Raw genomic sequence first — 16,391 nt, 5'->3', positions numbered from 1 at the left:
TAAAAATATAGGCTGATACATTTTATCAAGCAAGTAGCAAAATATTTTAATAATATACATTTTCTTATCACTTTCATCTGAATACTGTTTTCAACATCATCATTTTAATAAACTATTTTAACCCTTAACTACTGAGGTCCAACTGTAAACTCCAGGGGCATCTTGTAGCTCTTTCTCACGTGGACTTTCTTATCTGCGCATGACCACTGATCCGCTGTGAATGAAAAGCTTCATCATCTCTCCAGGATGATTCTGTCACATTCATGGTCTAACTTAGGGATTGGAAAACTGTTTTGTAAAGGGCCAGATAGTAAATATTTTCAGCTTTGAGGACCCTATAGTGACCGTCACACTTCTCCACTCCGGCCTTGTAGCAAGAAAGCAGCCGACGAGGATGAGCAACCCAGTTGGCACCGCTCTACTTCCATAAAACTGTGTGCGCAGGTGGGCACTGGCCTGCAGCCAGGCACAGCCCTGGTCTAAGCAGACTCCAGCTCCTTCCCAGGCACCCTGCTGCGACATCTTCACCATTTATGGTAGACTAAACAAAGGCACCCCAAAAGGTAGCACTGTCCTAATATCTGGGTCCTATGAATGCTACCTTATATGGTATGTGTGTGTGTGTATGTGTGTGTGTGAGAGAGAGAGAGAGAGAGGGGCAAAGGAACATTTGATGACATGTGCAGGGAGAAGACGAGATGGCAATGAACCCGTGGAGGCAGGCTGGCATTATGAGACTACAAGGATGTCAGTGGCAGAAACTGGAGACCCCCAAGTGGGGTCCACCAGAGAGCGGCAGGGGCAGGAGGTAGGTGGGGCAGGAATGCAGCGCCACCTGCCCCATGATGGGACCTGGCAGCTCCTTCTGTACGCCTGCCTCCAGAACTGTAACAGAATACATTTCTGTTGTCTGAAGCCACCACATTTGTGGTAATTTGTTACAGTGTCCGTAAGAAATGAATAGATCTTTGCCACTGAAGGACCATGACCACTTCTAAGTCACTTTCCTCCTCTGAGCCTGCTGGCCTCAGATTTCGCCCTCACATATATTTTCTTTTCATTTTTGATGACCAGGCTGTTGAATGTGCCCTCAAATTATTGTGGACTTAGGCACTTGGCATAATTTTTTACCCTGAACCATCATTTCCTGCTACTTCAATACGCCTGAGGACACCCAGTTCAAAACCCAATGTTGGCAGTGTGGACCCAGCAGTTTCTTTCACTTTGCTTCAGCAATACCACAGCCCTGAATGTCTGTGCTGCCCACATTCACATACTGAAATCCTAGCCCTCAAAGTACTGTCAGAATCCCAACGACAATGGTGTGAGGAGCTCATGAGGTGATGAGGGTGGGGCCCACATGAAGGGATCAGTGCCCTTTTAAAGGGACCCACAGAGCTCTCACCCCTTCTACCGAGAGAGGACACCCGATCAGACAGCTGTCTATGAACAAGGACACAGCTTGCACCAGACACCAGATCTGCTGGCACCTGACCGTAGATGTACAGCCTCATCTGGGAGAGAGAAATGCCTGCAGTTTATGAGCCTCCTGTCTGTGGTGTTTCTGTCACAGTAGCTGGAACAGACTAAGACCAAAGGGACTGTTACCCACGTGGAAGCTCAGCTCGGACTTAGAGACTCCAGATCACCCTCTTGATCCTGTCCCCACCCTCCCTCCCCTGACCCTGCGTCTTCAGCCTCACGCAGGGACCCATGACCCAGCCCCTGCCGCGTGAACCCCAGAAGCACTTGGACATTTTCCATGAGGCCCTATGTCCTCTTGCCCCTTGTTCCAGCACAGCCTGTGGAGTGAAAATTCCCAACCTGAGATGAGTCAGACACCTTCACACCCCATCTCAGGACCGCCAGCTCCAGTCGGCCGCTTGGCCACCCTTTGTCTCTCTCAGGACATCAGTGCCCAGCCTCCTGGCATTGTGGTTCTCCGGAACTTTCCAGCTTGATGCCTCCCCCGCCCCGTCCTGTGCCCACATGTGCCCAGGTGCACCCACGTGTGCCTCTTCTTCAATGTAGGCATTGCCCGTGCTCACTTCTGCTGCCTTTTTCTTCTTTCCTTGTAGCTACAACAGGCTGCAGACCACGGTCTCAGTTCACAACTGCACGATTTTCCTCTTCTTTTGTTTGTGTTTAGCTGTAAAGCCTTATTTCTTTTCTTGTTTTTACACTATTTACTTCGGACCCAACTAGGGCTTCACATTGAGCTCTAGAAAGAGCACATGGATGCTTCACTGGTTTTCAGTCAGCTGTCATTTGCATCCCTCCCTTCCCTCCCATCTTCTACCACAGGGGTGGTTTCCACCTCGCAGGCGGGTCACCTGAAGTACCCATGGCTCCGGCCTCGGCGATCGTATGGGCTGCCATTCAAGTCAGGCCAGTCAATGCTTTTCTAGAGGATTTTTTTGCTGAAACTGTCAAGAGAAGCACTCTTCCTTCGCTGGAACTGTGGAAAGCCGAGGTAATGCCGCGCAGGGCGGTCGGTGGCCTGCCTGAGCCATCAGGGAACAAGCAAAGCTGAAAGACGGGGTGAGGCGCGGATCCCAGAAACATACTTCAAACCCCGTGAGCCAGATTTTCCACTGTGGACCTTCCAATTTACATAAGCCAGTAAGTCCCCTTAAGTTTTCTTCCTTTGGTGTTTCTGTAACTTACAATAGAAAGAAACTTAACTAAACTTCTTTTTATTTGCTTTTTGAAACACTGCACCATTCAGAGTTGACCAGGTAAAGGGAGGGGAGGGGTGCTAGGAAGAGGACTGGGAGTCTCAGGTAGCAAGAGCACCTACTGTGTGGCTGACGCCCCAGAGTGCGCGCCGGTCAGCGCAGGAGCAGAGCCAGGCGGGCGGGCGTGGGAGGGGCTTCATTGTCCCAACTAGGAGTTTGTATACATCTCTGCATAGGAGGCACTGGTATGCCAGTAAATATGAATTTTGAGAAAGTGGTTTAAAGTAACCAGTGTTAGCTCAGCAAACATTTTCAACAGAAAGAAGAAGCTCAAAATAGGAATATCTATAAATGTTAACATGCAAGAACATCAAAATACTACTGCAGGAGGCAGGATATAATGGGAAAATTATTTAAGCCATACGTGAGGCCTCACAAATGGTACAGTAAAAGGGAATCTTTTTTTCATAAAAAAAAAAAACGGCACAGTTTTATGGTTTTCACATCATCCAGTATAATTGAAAGGAGATCTTATCTTCTTTTCGTTAAAAAAAAGATGACAAAGACACAAAAATGCTTATCAGATAAGGACAGAAAACAGTCTTGTGCTGTAAACACCACTTACATCAAGAGCCCTAGATTGTTTTGTCTAATTTAAGAACCGTCACTCCACGGCTGCAGGGTCCTCTCCTTGTTGCTCAGAACAATAGCATATTCGCTCTTTTCAAAATTTTTGCTTAAAAGTACTTAACTAGTGTTTGCGTTCTGTTATGTGCTCTTCTAGGGAGAGTAAAAAGAAATTAACCGATAAATTATTTTTCTAAGTGCTTATGCACAGTTATTTTAATAATTCGAGATTTGGTATTTAACTTACTGTCTATAGTTAATGGAGTTCACTTGCCTTTCCTTCAGAGTTCATAGTTTCTCAAAAATTACAGCAATAATTTAGGGATTTCATTTTGAGTTAATTTAGTCAGAATTATCTAAAGTTTAAATATATTCATTGGCAGTGCCCGGATGCTACCTTACAATGCCCTCATCTACTTGAGGTGTCAGTTTCCTCTCATGAATATTTGTTCTGCCTTTTACATTGTGAAAAACAAATATCCTTGAGAGAGCCAAGCAGGGTTTGAGAAAGTCATTTTTCTCGGTCCATATCGCTGATCTGTGCCCGAGTCTAGCACTTTACTTTTTACTTTTCCAAGCATAGTCAATGAAGTTTTACCCATAGATAGTCTTCAATATGCTGTTTGTGACATTCCTCACTTATTCACATTTAAGTAGTTAATATTTTCATGTATTTGTGTTTCCCATAGTGTAAGGCACTAATTTCCTCTAGCAGTTACTATGGTACCTTGTGACAAGATGTTTCTTGTGCTAAGAGTCTTTTTTGCAACCATATTACGCTTTTGACTTACATTGAATTGGGGTGAAATATTTTCAAAAACCTAGCTTACTATAGGGATTTAATTCATAGTTCACGTACCAATTTCCTTTACATTATATACATTATATTATCTCTCACTGTAACAGAAAACACCATTTTACATGCTTAAATACATATTGGATGGTTCATATTTCAAATGTCTTTTACATCGTTATGTACACAATTTTCTAGCAAGTATAAAAATTTGAAATGAGACAGCAAAATATAAGCGTTAGCTAACTGCAGGATTAGCATGGTGTTATCTTTATTGCAATTGCACACTTAATACTGTATGTGAGCCCAAGGACATTTGGCAAAAATTTCTAAATGAAATTGCTGGGCAGCTCTGTAGATTCCAGAGGAAAAGGAATTTGGCAAATACTAACGGTCAGAGGCATCAGGGACTGAAATTGACCTTTGATGTAGCTCCCCGGCGCGGGGTGTCAGGCAGGAGGCAGCACATCCTGTCCATCAGTGGCCACTGAGGCGGGTTTGTTTTTTTTTCCAATTAGGTTTGCATCTGTAGAACAATGAGAAAAGTCTCTCCAGTAAATGAAATACTTTTATAAATTAAAACTTCTTGTACAAATAGTTTAAGAAACTTAATTTTATTTCTTTAACTGAGTATTTAGGGCAATTTAACTTTCAGCAAATCTAGATGAAGGGAAAAGTCACACCATTGTTCCTGCTGCTGATCTGAACCTCCTTGTCCTAAGGACGGTGAAGGCAGTACATTAAAAATGGCCATTCAAGCCAACAGTGTCTTGATTTTGAATGATCTGCATGTTGGTTAGCTCAGCCTCTTTTGTCTAGATGCTCAGTTTTTTCCTTTTAATTAAAAAAGTTGTTATTGTTGTTATATTAGTGTATTACATGGTCCTCTTCCCCAAGACAGCATTTGGGTAGAGAGAACTTTGTGTGTCCTTATGGTAATGACATGAGCCTCTGGCCCAGACACGGTTTTTACATTCTTCTCTGCGTCCCTGGATCTTCCCTGCCACGCTCAGACCATCCCAACATCCCCTGTGGCACCTGGGCATTCATACACCTGCTGCATCGGCTGGCGGAGTCCACTTAGGGCCAGCTCCTTCCTCTCAGCACTGACCGTGGCCGGTTCTCGGTCCTCCCTGACCTCCCTCACCGCTGGCTCTTGCTGGCCGTTGACTGCTGTGGGTCTCGGCGGAGCCCTCCAACTGGCCTCCGAGGTACAGCTTTTTACAAACCTGTCGTTTCTATAGACTACAAGCTGCTGATCTCAGAATCTGTTCCTTATTCTTTGAATCACCAAAGCACCTAACAGAGAGACTTGCACATCATGTGTGCTGGGTTTTTATTGAATAAAAGAGTGATCCAATTTGTGTAAAAGGAAGATAAATCGTGTTTTGGAACAAGGCCTGCTGAGGAGAGCGCACTCCAGGTGCCGGAATTCTGCAAGGGGGCTTCTGGGAAGCAAAGACTCATGGTACCAGAAATGAGAGGATGACATGAATTTGAGGGCCTTTCTAAGAGAAATTAATTGAGTGAGGTGATCTCATCCCATCGCATGGTTTAAATTCTTAAGGATGTGGATGACTCCCTTATTTACACATGTAGCCTTGCGTCTCCTTTGAGCTGCAAAGTCATATATTCAGCTGCCCACTTGGCATTTGTGCGAGTCTCTCCTCATGGCATCACCACCACAACTTGCTCAGGAATCACATTCAATTCATGATACTCTGTAGTCTCGTCTCCTCTCACCTGGCCCCATATTGAGCCCGCAGGTAATTCTGGCTCCATGTTAAATTATGTTTGAAATTAAACATTCCCCATCATCTCTCACTCCAGCTGTCTTCATCTTGTCATCTTGCATCTGGAATTATTCAGGGCCTTTCTCCTGTCCTTCTGCGGTCTGGTGTCCAAGCGGCAGCCCGTGATCTTCTACAAGTGGTGCGGCACGCCACTGCTTAAAGCCCTCCAGTGCTTGCCTCTGTGTGGAGAACAGAACCTCAGATGGTTACTTGGCCCCGGCTTACCTCGCTGACTTCGTCTAAGTCTCTTTCTGACACACCCACCCGCTCGCCAGCCCTTCTCATGCGGGTTCTGAGAGAGACTTAGCCGTAGACTTAGTCAGAGTGCCCTGAGCAGGCATTATCTACAATGCCTTCTCCCTTGTGCACCTAGAATGGTACCAAACTTGAGAGAACTGAGCACACACCACTCAAACCATTTCCTATATGGCACGGTTCTCTTGGCAGTCCTGGCTGAGAAAGCCCTGGACTCATGGAGGTACAGTCTTCCTGTCTCTGGAACACTAATACCTGCCTCTGGGCCTTTGCACTTGCTCTTTCCTTTCTCCAGAACCTCGAAGAGCTGGCTGCCTCCCCCCATCCTCAGAGCTCAAAAATTTTAAAAGCCAGTGTCCTTTCCCCAAAAGGCCTCCCAGACCCTCCCTGTATAAGGCAGCCCCATCTCCTGGCCTCCTCCAACCTCATTGTCCTGTTGCTTTCTCTGTGACGTCTCTTATACTATGAATTTATTATTGTTTTTGTTTCCCTAATTATAAGATTTTAAAAATTATAATGTAAATCAGATGTGCAAAGTGTAGCTCTCTCTCCTCAGCATGGTGAAGATCCTTTTCATCTACAGCAGACAAGCACCAAGTCTAATCTGAGGGCATATATATAATCAATCACAGTGCAGTGCATCTCCATGGATTTTAGTTCTGGTGTAAATGCTGCGTCTTTCTCGTTTTCCCCATTCCTCCTTCTCCATTCCTCCTTCTGACGGCACCTCAGACTCACACCCTTTTGGGGAACATGGAAGGCCCCTCACCAACACCTTGACGAGGCTCCTGTGGTGGGACTGCTCTTTGAGCTTCACAGGTGCGCATTTCCAGTAGTTACTGTGTCCCTGCCACAACCCATGGTCATCACAAGCACAATTTAAAACTCTTCTTTGAATGTGCAGTTGGCCCCTTCCAGGTTGCTTGTCTTCTCCATTTCACCTGTCCTTCCCACTCTAATGCAGTGTGGTGATGACACTCCTGGCACGTGGCATCAACCGTGCTGGGAGGACAATGTGGAGCATGTGGCCCTTGCACCTCTGCATCAGTCAGGACGAGCTAGGTTATGATGCAGTAACAGGCAGCTCCCCAAAATCAGTGGCTTAAAGTTGAAATGGTTTATTTTTGCACATGTTAACATACCCTTCAAGGGTTGGCCGGGGCTTTGTGCCGTGTCACCCAGGACCCAGCAGATCATGCATCTGGCATCTTGAACTAAACCTGGTTATTTCTACTCACATGCTTGCTGCCTTCACCCCAGAGTTTCCAAATCAGTAGATTGAGGTGGAGTCCCAACTCTGCATTTCAAGGTGAAGGTGATGCTCCGTGTGGGGGCCCACCTAGGAGTCAGGTGCTGTGCAGGTGCTCAGGAACTGTTGGCTGTGAGGTTTCCCTAAGGAGCTGCAGCCTCCCAGGACTACGCTCGGGGAAGTAATACACAGCACCCTTCATTCCCCTATGGAAATCTGGGGTATCCATGGGTGCTTCTGTTATCTCAGCATTTCCTACAGGCTGAGACTCCTGGGATAATGTGCTGGTTCCTTCTCTAAGTCCAGCTAATAGACCTGAGTCATGTCCAACTCTTTCAGTTAATTCTTGTTAAATATTGACTGTCATTTCTACCATTCAAAGTACATGTGCAGAGGTCAGACTCCCCTTGCTGTGATCTGTAAGGAGGTCTGGCAGCAACTGACATCTCCTTCTGCCCCTTATATGGCCCTGCTCTGATTCTACTGTGAAGGTTTTGTGTAAATTAATGACTCTTAAGAAACTATGTTGTATTTGAATGGAAAAACATAATTTATTATTGCAAAGTTCATATAACTTAAGTTAGCTCAAGAAGGAAGTCCATAAGGCATTTGTTTTAATAAATAAAAAAGCGATGTTGTTTGAAGAGGTTTTTTGCAAATTGTAAACACTAGCCCTATAATTCACTTGTGATGAGGAGAAAGATTTTGCTAAGAAGAAAATTTGGCTCATTCTTTGTCTAAACTTGCCCGCACACTGCATTATTGGAGAATATGTCAGTAAAGTTCTTTACAAGTCACGCTGGGTACACTTGAATGTGGGTGCAGTGTCCATGAGGATAGCTCTGTTTTGTCAGAGTAAGTTCCCAATGATTCATCATACCCTGAAATGCCAGGCGATTGCTGCAACATTCAGGCAAGCCAGCTGATATTTTTAAATAAATGCTATCACTTTTCCCCTCAGTCTGTGAACATCCGTACCTCTGCCCAGGCTGGAAGGGTGGGTTAGGGGATGAAAGGGTGCAGATCACCCTCATCCTGGGGGCATTTCCTGCCCCATGATCACATTGTCTTCACCACTAAGACTCAGTGTTCTTTATCTTTATAATAGTTTTTGCTTCTCATTATAAAATAACACATATTCATTGTAGAAAGTTTAGAAAACACAAGAAAGAAAATGCCACATTTAATTCTATCAGTGAGCTGTACCGTTAATACATTCACTTATATTTTTTCATTTTTCTTGTGCTTATGGACATGTCTTTTTTAAAAAATATAAAAGCAAAATGATAACTTACCTAGTGCGGATAAAGTGAAGGTTCCTGTGGCCAGGATTCTCACCTGGCCCTGGTTGGCCGGCTCACTACACACGGGTGGGTGATACATCACTATTGGCTATGTATAAAGAGCTCCACCCAGTGCTCTGGGTGACATGGTGGCTCTGCTGCAAGGCTGCAGGAGAGCCGAGAAGAGACTGGAGTGGTGGCAGCACCGAGGACAGAGACAGAAAGCTGTGGGGATGGAGAGGCCCAGAGACTCGCGCTGACTGAACGGGATTCTATGATTGACCTGCCACCGTGGGAATAAAGTTGGGTGTAACCCTTTCACCCCAAGAACGTTCCACTGTCATTTCTTTGGTCACATTGAATCCATAGTGAACTTGTCTGGGGCTGAAACCCATGGGCAAGACAGAGGTAATCTACTTTTTTAAAGACCAAATTTATCACAAATTTTTCCCAGCCAATTAAATAGTTTTCTACACAATATTAGTCACTGTGATAATTCTACTTTAATAAACATTTTCTCTTAACAAAAGAATGAATTAGAGCTTTCTTGTTTAAAAGTTGCCCACTGGGAAAGCACTTTCTGGGTAATTCATGATTTAGATCACAGGACACATGATACATTAATGGTCAATTAGAATTTTTAAATACTTTTTCTATTGCTAGTCTCTGTGATGTTCACCAAATTATTTTATAGTGTTGACGTAAAGCAGTTGTAAAAAGTAGCTGCAGTAGTTGAATATGGAGTCAAGTTCCTAAGATTTGCAGAAAGTTTGAGATAAGTGTAAGAGCCATATGACTTTCTCAATATTTGTATTCACAATATTGTTGCAGGACTGTGGGATAGAAGAAATCTCAGAGTACCTAGCTCACACAATTCCCTATAATATGTTCACTTTAATCCATATATCATAACTTAAAGTATCAGTGTACATGAATCTTCACAGCTGTTATCTGATTTTTCAGTATATTTTAAGAGGAGCCTAGTATTGCCTTTGCTAGTACCTTTCTGTGTTTGATTAACTCCTACTGTCCTTGAGTTCATTGTCTGTCCATGTAACGTAAACCCCTCCCCTCTCATTTTAATGTAGAGGAAGAACAGCTGGTCTCTAACTCTCTCTTCCAAAACACCTCTCACCTTGTTGACCAGTATCACTTGCAGTTGGGCTGCCACGCATTCCAGCTGAGATGACTGTCAACACGTCAGACACATGCTGCCCCGGGTATCAGTATCACTTCCATTCAATACTCATTCTCCCCCACTGGGTGTATGGCACCACAAACAAAGTATTTACTGTGAAAGTGATCTTTGGATTCAGTGAGACCAGTGTCACTTCATGTGCTACTTAAGTCTTAATTGCATATTTGACGCCCCTCAAAGTGATGACATGGAAAACCACTTAGAAGTGGCTACTTCCCCACTTGTGCTTCTGCAGCAAGTGAGGACGAACTGTTGTGTTGACAGCCCACAGCTTTTACTTCATTGGCCGACTTTGTGACCATTGGAAACATTGATGATAGTTTCCATGATGCCAGTGTTTCTCCTCCAATATTTTCAGGTGAAATGGATACCTTAACTTTATCTGTTTTGAACGGCTTAATCTTACTGAAAAGGATTGTTTTTTAGCTTATTTGCTTGCAGGTTTTTCACTTCTGAGAGGGGACTGTGCAAAGGTTTCCTCCAAACTCACAGTACCATTGGCTATTAATTAAGCCAAAAGAGCATAATTAAAATTTGCATTTCTGGCTTCTCGCTAGAGTTCTTCATTTCTACCTTCCTGTTATTGGATTTAGGATGACTTTTATAAGTTTAGGAAATGATGATTTGTTCTTAATTTACAAATTGAGATTTTCTTCTTGTTATTTTGTCTCTCCCTCCCCATTTAAGCTGTTAATTAATTAATCAATTAATTATAACTGACATTCGAGATCTCTCCTATGTGTCAGGCATAGTTACAAATGTTCCTAGAGATAAACTCACATAATTTCACTTCCCCTCCCTAAAAAGCCCAGTGAGGTGGAAGCTGTTCGTAACCCCTCTTTATAGATGAGCACAGTCTTTAATTAGAATAAATAACTGGCTCAAAGTTATATGACCAGGTGGTCCACATTGGGTTGATTGTCTTCAAGTAGGGATATCCCTGAAATACAAAATCTTCAAGGGAGTTTTTGAAGTCAGAAGGCTTAGACAAGGTGATTGGGAGAATGATCAAGACGGAGAGCACCCCCCACCCAACAAAAATTAAAAGGTTTCCTGGGCTGGTAGAGTGGTCGCGGGGGAAATGCTAAGAGCTGGGTGCTCTGCACCCTGCAGCCCATGGCATTCAGGGGAGCTCCAAGCCTGAGGCAGACACAAGCAGAGAAACGCTTCGGAGGCCCCAGGGCCCCCCAGCCTGGCAGTGGCAGGAAGGCTGAATCACAGGGAGCTCAGCTGCAAGCCTGTGCTGATTCAGCTGGGGTGCCTTGACACCTGCGATCACAGGCCCGTGGAGAGGCAGGAGAGAGGTGCACACCAACTGGTACATGTCTCCCCACACCCAGACTCGTGCCCCAGAACATAAATCCACCAGGGCCCAGGTTCTGCTGTCCATGTGGAGAGCTGGCATAAACTAAGATTGAGGGATTTTGGGGAGGTATTGAGGGAGCATCTTGGCAATGGGTTTCTGCCCTGGACAAGTTCACTATGGATTCAGTGTGACCAAAGAAATGACAATAAAATATTATTGGGTGAAAGGGTTATACCCAACTTTATTTCCACAGGTGGCAGGTCAGTCACTAAAATCCCATTCACTCAGAGCGAGTCTGCAGGCAGCAAGCCAGTCCCTGCCTCTGGGCCCCTCTGTCCACACAGCCGTCCTCTGGGCCTCTGTCCTTGGCACTGCCACCACTCCAGCCTCTGCTCTGCTCTCCTGCAGCCTTGCAGCCCTGCCACTGTGTCACCCAGACCGCTGGGCAGGGCTCTTTATGTAGAGTCAATAACAACATTTGCCCACACATGTGTAGTGAGCTAGCTGACCAGGGCCAGGTGAGAATCCCGGCCACAGGAACCTTCATGTCATCCATGGGGGGTGCCCATGTATGCTTCCTGAACACCTGATACTACAGATGAGGAGCTGCATCAGTGCACTAGCTTCAAGTGTTATCACGGTTGCAGGATCATTGCAAAGACTGGGAGACGGGGAGTGGGTGCCTAGACGTTGTTGTGGGTTGAATTATGTCCCCCCAAAACGATTTACTGAAGGATCCTGACCCCCAGTAGCTGTGCATGTGACCTAGTTTGGAAGCAGGCTCTTTGCAGATGCTGTCAGGTTAAGGCCCACCATTAGAAGGGCCTGAATACAAGGTGATTGGCGTCCTTAGAAGAAGAAGACGGACACATGGGGCAGAGGCCATGTGCACGTGGCACTAAGACTGGACTGATGCAACTACAAGCAAAGGGCCCCCACAGATTGCCAAACGCCACCAGAGGCTTGGGACAGGCAGAGGGCAGACCTCCCTGCAGCCAGCAGGCACCAACCTGCCCACACCTTGATCTGGGCTGCTGGCCTCCAGAACCAAGAAAGAATGCATTTCTGTTGTTTGGGCTGCTGAGTTCGTGGCCCTGGGTTCAGAGCCCTGGGAGATGGATGCAGAGCCCACGTTCTGTTCTGACCGAGTGCTGGTCACCGGGAGTTTTCCGTTTGTGAAAATCCAGGTGCACATTTCCCCTGCACATGATACTCCAACCAAAAGGTAAAAGTGTGTCTCACCAAACATGCGGGATGAAGTCAAGGAAAAAGCCCTTTCTTGTGCTCAGCCGACAAAGAGTTTCACTCCCGCAGCTCCTTCTTGATGGGCTTTGGAAGCAGCCATGCGGGAAAATGAGATGAGAAAACGTCCAGACAGAAGCGTACAGAGAAAGTGAGAGTAACTGAGAGGTTCACCACACAGCCGAGAAGAGCCCTTGTTTGGATGGTAAATAAAAGAAAACAATCATTTACAAAGTTAAAGGAAATTTGATTTTTCCTCTAAGAGCTTATCTGTTCACAGGACCATCACTTCTAAGTCAGCTATCATTACAGCTGTCCTGTCAGACCCTCTATTAATGAGGTTCAGCCCACTTCTATCAGCAGCAGGTTTTCTGTCCCCTTTGGTGCCCCTGGTTTGTGCTGGAAGCTTCCACAGATAAGAGAGAAGGCGGGAAAAGGAAGGTCGGAGCAGTCAGAGCCACAGGGAGCCTCTCCGGGCTGGAAACCCAGGGTAACTTTCCTTAGAACTGTCACTGGTATTAACTTCTAACCCATTAAACTCACTCACAGGATAGCTGCAGTCAGTGAAGCAGGATATGGCCTTTTCTTGGCCTCTCCATTTCCAATTCCAGCAAAATGAATGAAACACAAAAAGTTCACCGGGGAGCCGGCTGGGGGGGCAGCGCTGGGAACTCGCGTCGGAAAGAGCTTTTAACTTGTCTTAACATTACTGTCCTTTCCCATTTCAACTTTTATTTGCTCATTAACTGCTTAAAGTTTGCTCATCCATCCATCAAAAAGAAAGAAAAACAAATGATGTGTGAAAAGATCTTGTAGGTGTTGCTCAGTCTAGAGTGTCATCTCCTAAGTTTATCTGAACAGCATCGGCTTCTTCTCAGGATATGTGCGCTCCATTTTGTCAACAGTTAATAGTCATTTGTGATTTTTAAAAACACTTATCTCTGAAATTCCTTGAGAAATATTTGAAATGATTTCTGTTTCTGAACAAAATGAGATAACTATCTCAAAATGTTGCAGGGTCAGCTTTGTAAGTGATGAAGTGGTTTTAAGATCAGTTTTTAGTGGTGGTACTGAGTAAAGATGGTAAAAGTCACAAAATAGCCCCCACCCAATTTCACATACATTTTCTTTGAAATAAGTCATGAGTATTACTATGTTTATGCTCTAAGAACAAAATATTTACTGAAGGACCTGGAGCATTAATTATAAGAAATGCAAGTTTACTTGTCATAGAAATATGTACCTATTTACTAAACTTATATATCAGGATGTTGCTCAGATTTACAAACTCAATTCTGTTAGATTCCCAGAAAGAAACCTAATTCTTTAGAGGGAAATGGCAATACTGATTAGACAGATTTTCTTCAATGTGACTAATGGGATCTCAGTGAAGAAAAGCATTAGCGTTCAAGCATTTGCAAAGAGCCAGCACTCATGCCCAATCAAAGATGTTATTTACTCATTCATTCAGGTAACAGCCAATGCAGATATTAATATGAGATATATAAAAGGTTAGGTCCCCACACCAAAATCTTTACAGTTTTAGAAGAGATATGAACATAAGAGTAAAGCAATGGAAATACTTAAATATACCTCAGGACAGGACATGAGACTCTCATAATGTGTAAAGAGTAATTGCTGAAATGGTGGGGCTCTGAAGAAAACCTCTAAAAGCCTGAGACAGACGCATGTACTCGGTCCTTATAGAAACTAGCACATCCTTCACTATTAGCCTTGCTAGACCATGGTCCAGTGTTACCAGCCATAAATAATAAGACTGGACTACCAGGGCATGTCTTTACATTTTCATCTACTATGATGACTAGTACTGAGATTATTCTTTGGAGGCGGAGAATATATTCCGGTATTGAAATGAAGAAGCTCTGCTTGCTCACATATCTTCAAAGCGCTGTGACGTTTTTTAGGACACAGACCATCTATTTTCAATGTTAGCAAATGGACAGGGCAGGAGAAGGGCCCCCTAGTACCTGACTAACAGGAAGTTGTCAGGAGTCCCCATCTAAATTCGATTTTAGACCCAGTCACTAGTTTATTTAGTTCAGCTTGGCAAAGATACTTCCTCATATGTGCCAAGCATAGTGCTGTGTTTGAATTATAAGGACAAAAAGCCCAGTAGCTCGGTCTCTCAGTGAAATCTAGAATCCTGTGCATGTATTTCTACAGCCTCATGACTTATAATTGCTCATCTCCTACCCTGCGACCTCCCTGAGAGCAGAGAGAGTGACATTGCTTGAATGAACGAGGGGATGTAGGAACGAGGCCGACCCTACTTTGGGGCAGTCACAGGCTCATAGGGGAGGCAAGTATGTGTATAACTGGCACACAGCCCAGTGAAATACACCAACAGACATACAAGCATCATGTCACTAGGTTCCCCAGATGGACTAATTGATTCTGAATCCAGAAGCCGGCTGGATGTGGAGATCCTCTTAAGGTACTTTTATGTAGAATATTATGTTAACCAGATGCCTCTCTGCCCAAGTAATTACTTCAGAAATTCATGACTGTGTATGATTCCCATCTCCCCACTGCCCTACCACCCAGCCAGCTCCCCAGGTGCCCATAGCTGCCCTTTGTAAGCAGAGAAACTGCACTCGTGGCCAGGCAATGGCAGGAGCTCGTTGAGCACTGGGCTCTGAGCTTGCAGGTGCAATCTGTCTGCTGGCCCCGGACGGTCTCCTCCATTGGTTTGCTAGACCGGCTTCCTCTCCTGGGAAGAAGCGGGACAGTCGCTCCGTGATATTTACATCCCTGGGTTGTACACTCAGAGCTTTGGCTCCAAGGGCCTCCAGAAGGATTTTCCGCTCACTACAATGTGCACGTGCTTATCTGTTTGGCTCACCCTGTGCTCACATGAAGCTTGGGTTTGAAAGGACAAGTGGAGGGAGGTGCCTGTGCCAAATCCAGAGTCTTGGGGTGCTGGGACAGGAAGGCAGGTCCCGGGGAGGCAGGACATTCCTGGAAGGTAAAAGCAGATCAAACCTGTCTCTCTCTCTCTCTCTCTCTCTCTCTCTCTCTCTCCCCACCCATCTATCTGTGTATATATGTATGCATGCATTTAAATTGTTTAAAGACTCCTTTACCCCTAATCTGCTAATTCCTGCAAAACTGAGATTACCAAAGAAGTCATTTCAGGATAGCTGATAACACTATCTACACTGGGCAAAATGCTTTTGTGAAAAAAAAATAAAGAAGTTGAAATATGATTTTGTTTTCTCTTGCTCTGCACTTTTCCCTCCACAGTGTTCTGGCAGGTAGCTGTTGCTTTGGGAGGTTTTGCCTGAGGAATTTCTGCAGGGCTAGAAAGTAGAAGCTGCCTCCCCTCCAGCCTGGGGCTTTTGCAGAAAGCAAGCTCCTGCAGGAGATTGTAGCTGATGGGCTGGGGAGCAGGCCAGAGGCCAGGGCTCAGGGAGAGAAGGAGCTGGCTCCTGCTGAGAAGGAGCGCCAGGTCTCCGGACTCCCCCCTGAGCCCTGAAGGACCTGCCAGTGCGGAGGCAGCGGAGCTCTGACCTGCGAGGACCATGTGGGCAATGGGGTGGCTGCTTCTGGAGGGATCTCCACAGGCCCCGGGGACGAGGACAAGGGATGACGCAGTCATGTTTACGATGGCATTTCCCATAACACTAGGATGACAGGTGGGGGATGCTACAGCAGCTGAATTAGAGCAAATCAAGTCACATTTCCTACACTCTTCATTCTGTTGGCTAAAAGGCCTTCCTACAATAATTATATTTACTGTTTCATATAAAACACAGTGACTAAAACTGATAGAGTTCCAATTTACCAATTTATACCAGTATTAAATACTCCAGTATACCAATATTGATACATTGTTGTTATTGAAAGTCCATAGAGTTCCTTAATTTCACCTAATGTCTCTTTTCTGTTGTAGAATCCCAGCCAGGTCACCAGGTGACAGATCGCTGTCACATCCCCTAGGGCTCCT

The 16,391-nt window shown here is 45.1% G+C and overlaps 1 long non-coding RNA gene across 1 annotated transcript in view; it reads left to right on the top strand.

Moving 5' to 3' along the window:
- Nucleotides 1-16,391, top strand: part of LOC108394407 (uncharacterized) — a 48,498-nt gene that overhangs the window by 26,122 nt on the left and 5,985 nt on the right. Inside the window, exons 6-7 of the long non-coding RNA XR_012120979.1 lie at nucleotides 2,305-2,622; nucleotides 5,112-5,309. This is a non-coding gene — a long non-coding RNA (uncharacterized lncRNA). The remainder of the gene's footprint in view (nucleotides 1-2,304; nucleotides 2,623-5,111; nucleotides 5,310-16,391) is intronic.

The sequence above is a fragment of the Manis javanica genome, chromosome 9 (assembly GCF_040802235.1).
Source record: "Manis javanica isolate MJ-LG chromosome 9, MJ_LKY, whole genome shotgun sequence".
In the NCBI taxonomy this organism is placed as follows: domain Eukaryota; kingdom Metazoa; phylum Chordata; class Mammalia; order Pholidota; family Manidae; genus Manis; species Manis javanica.
This window is presented reverse-complemented; position numbering and strand designations above follow the sequence as displayed.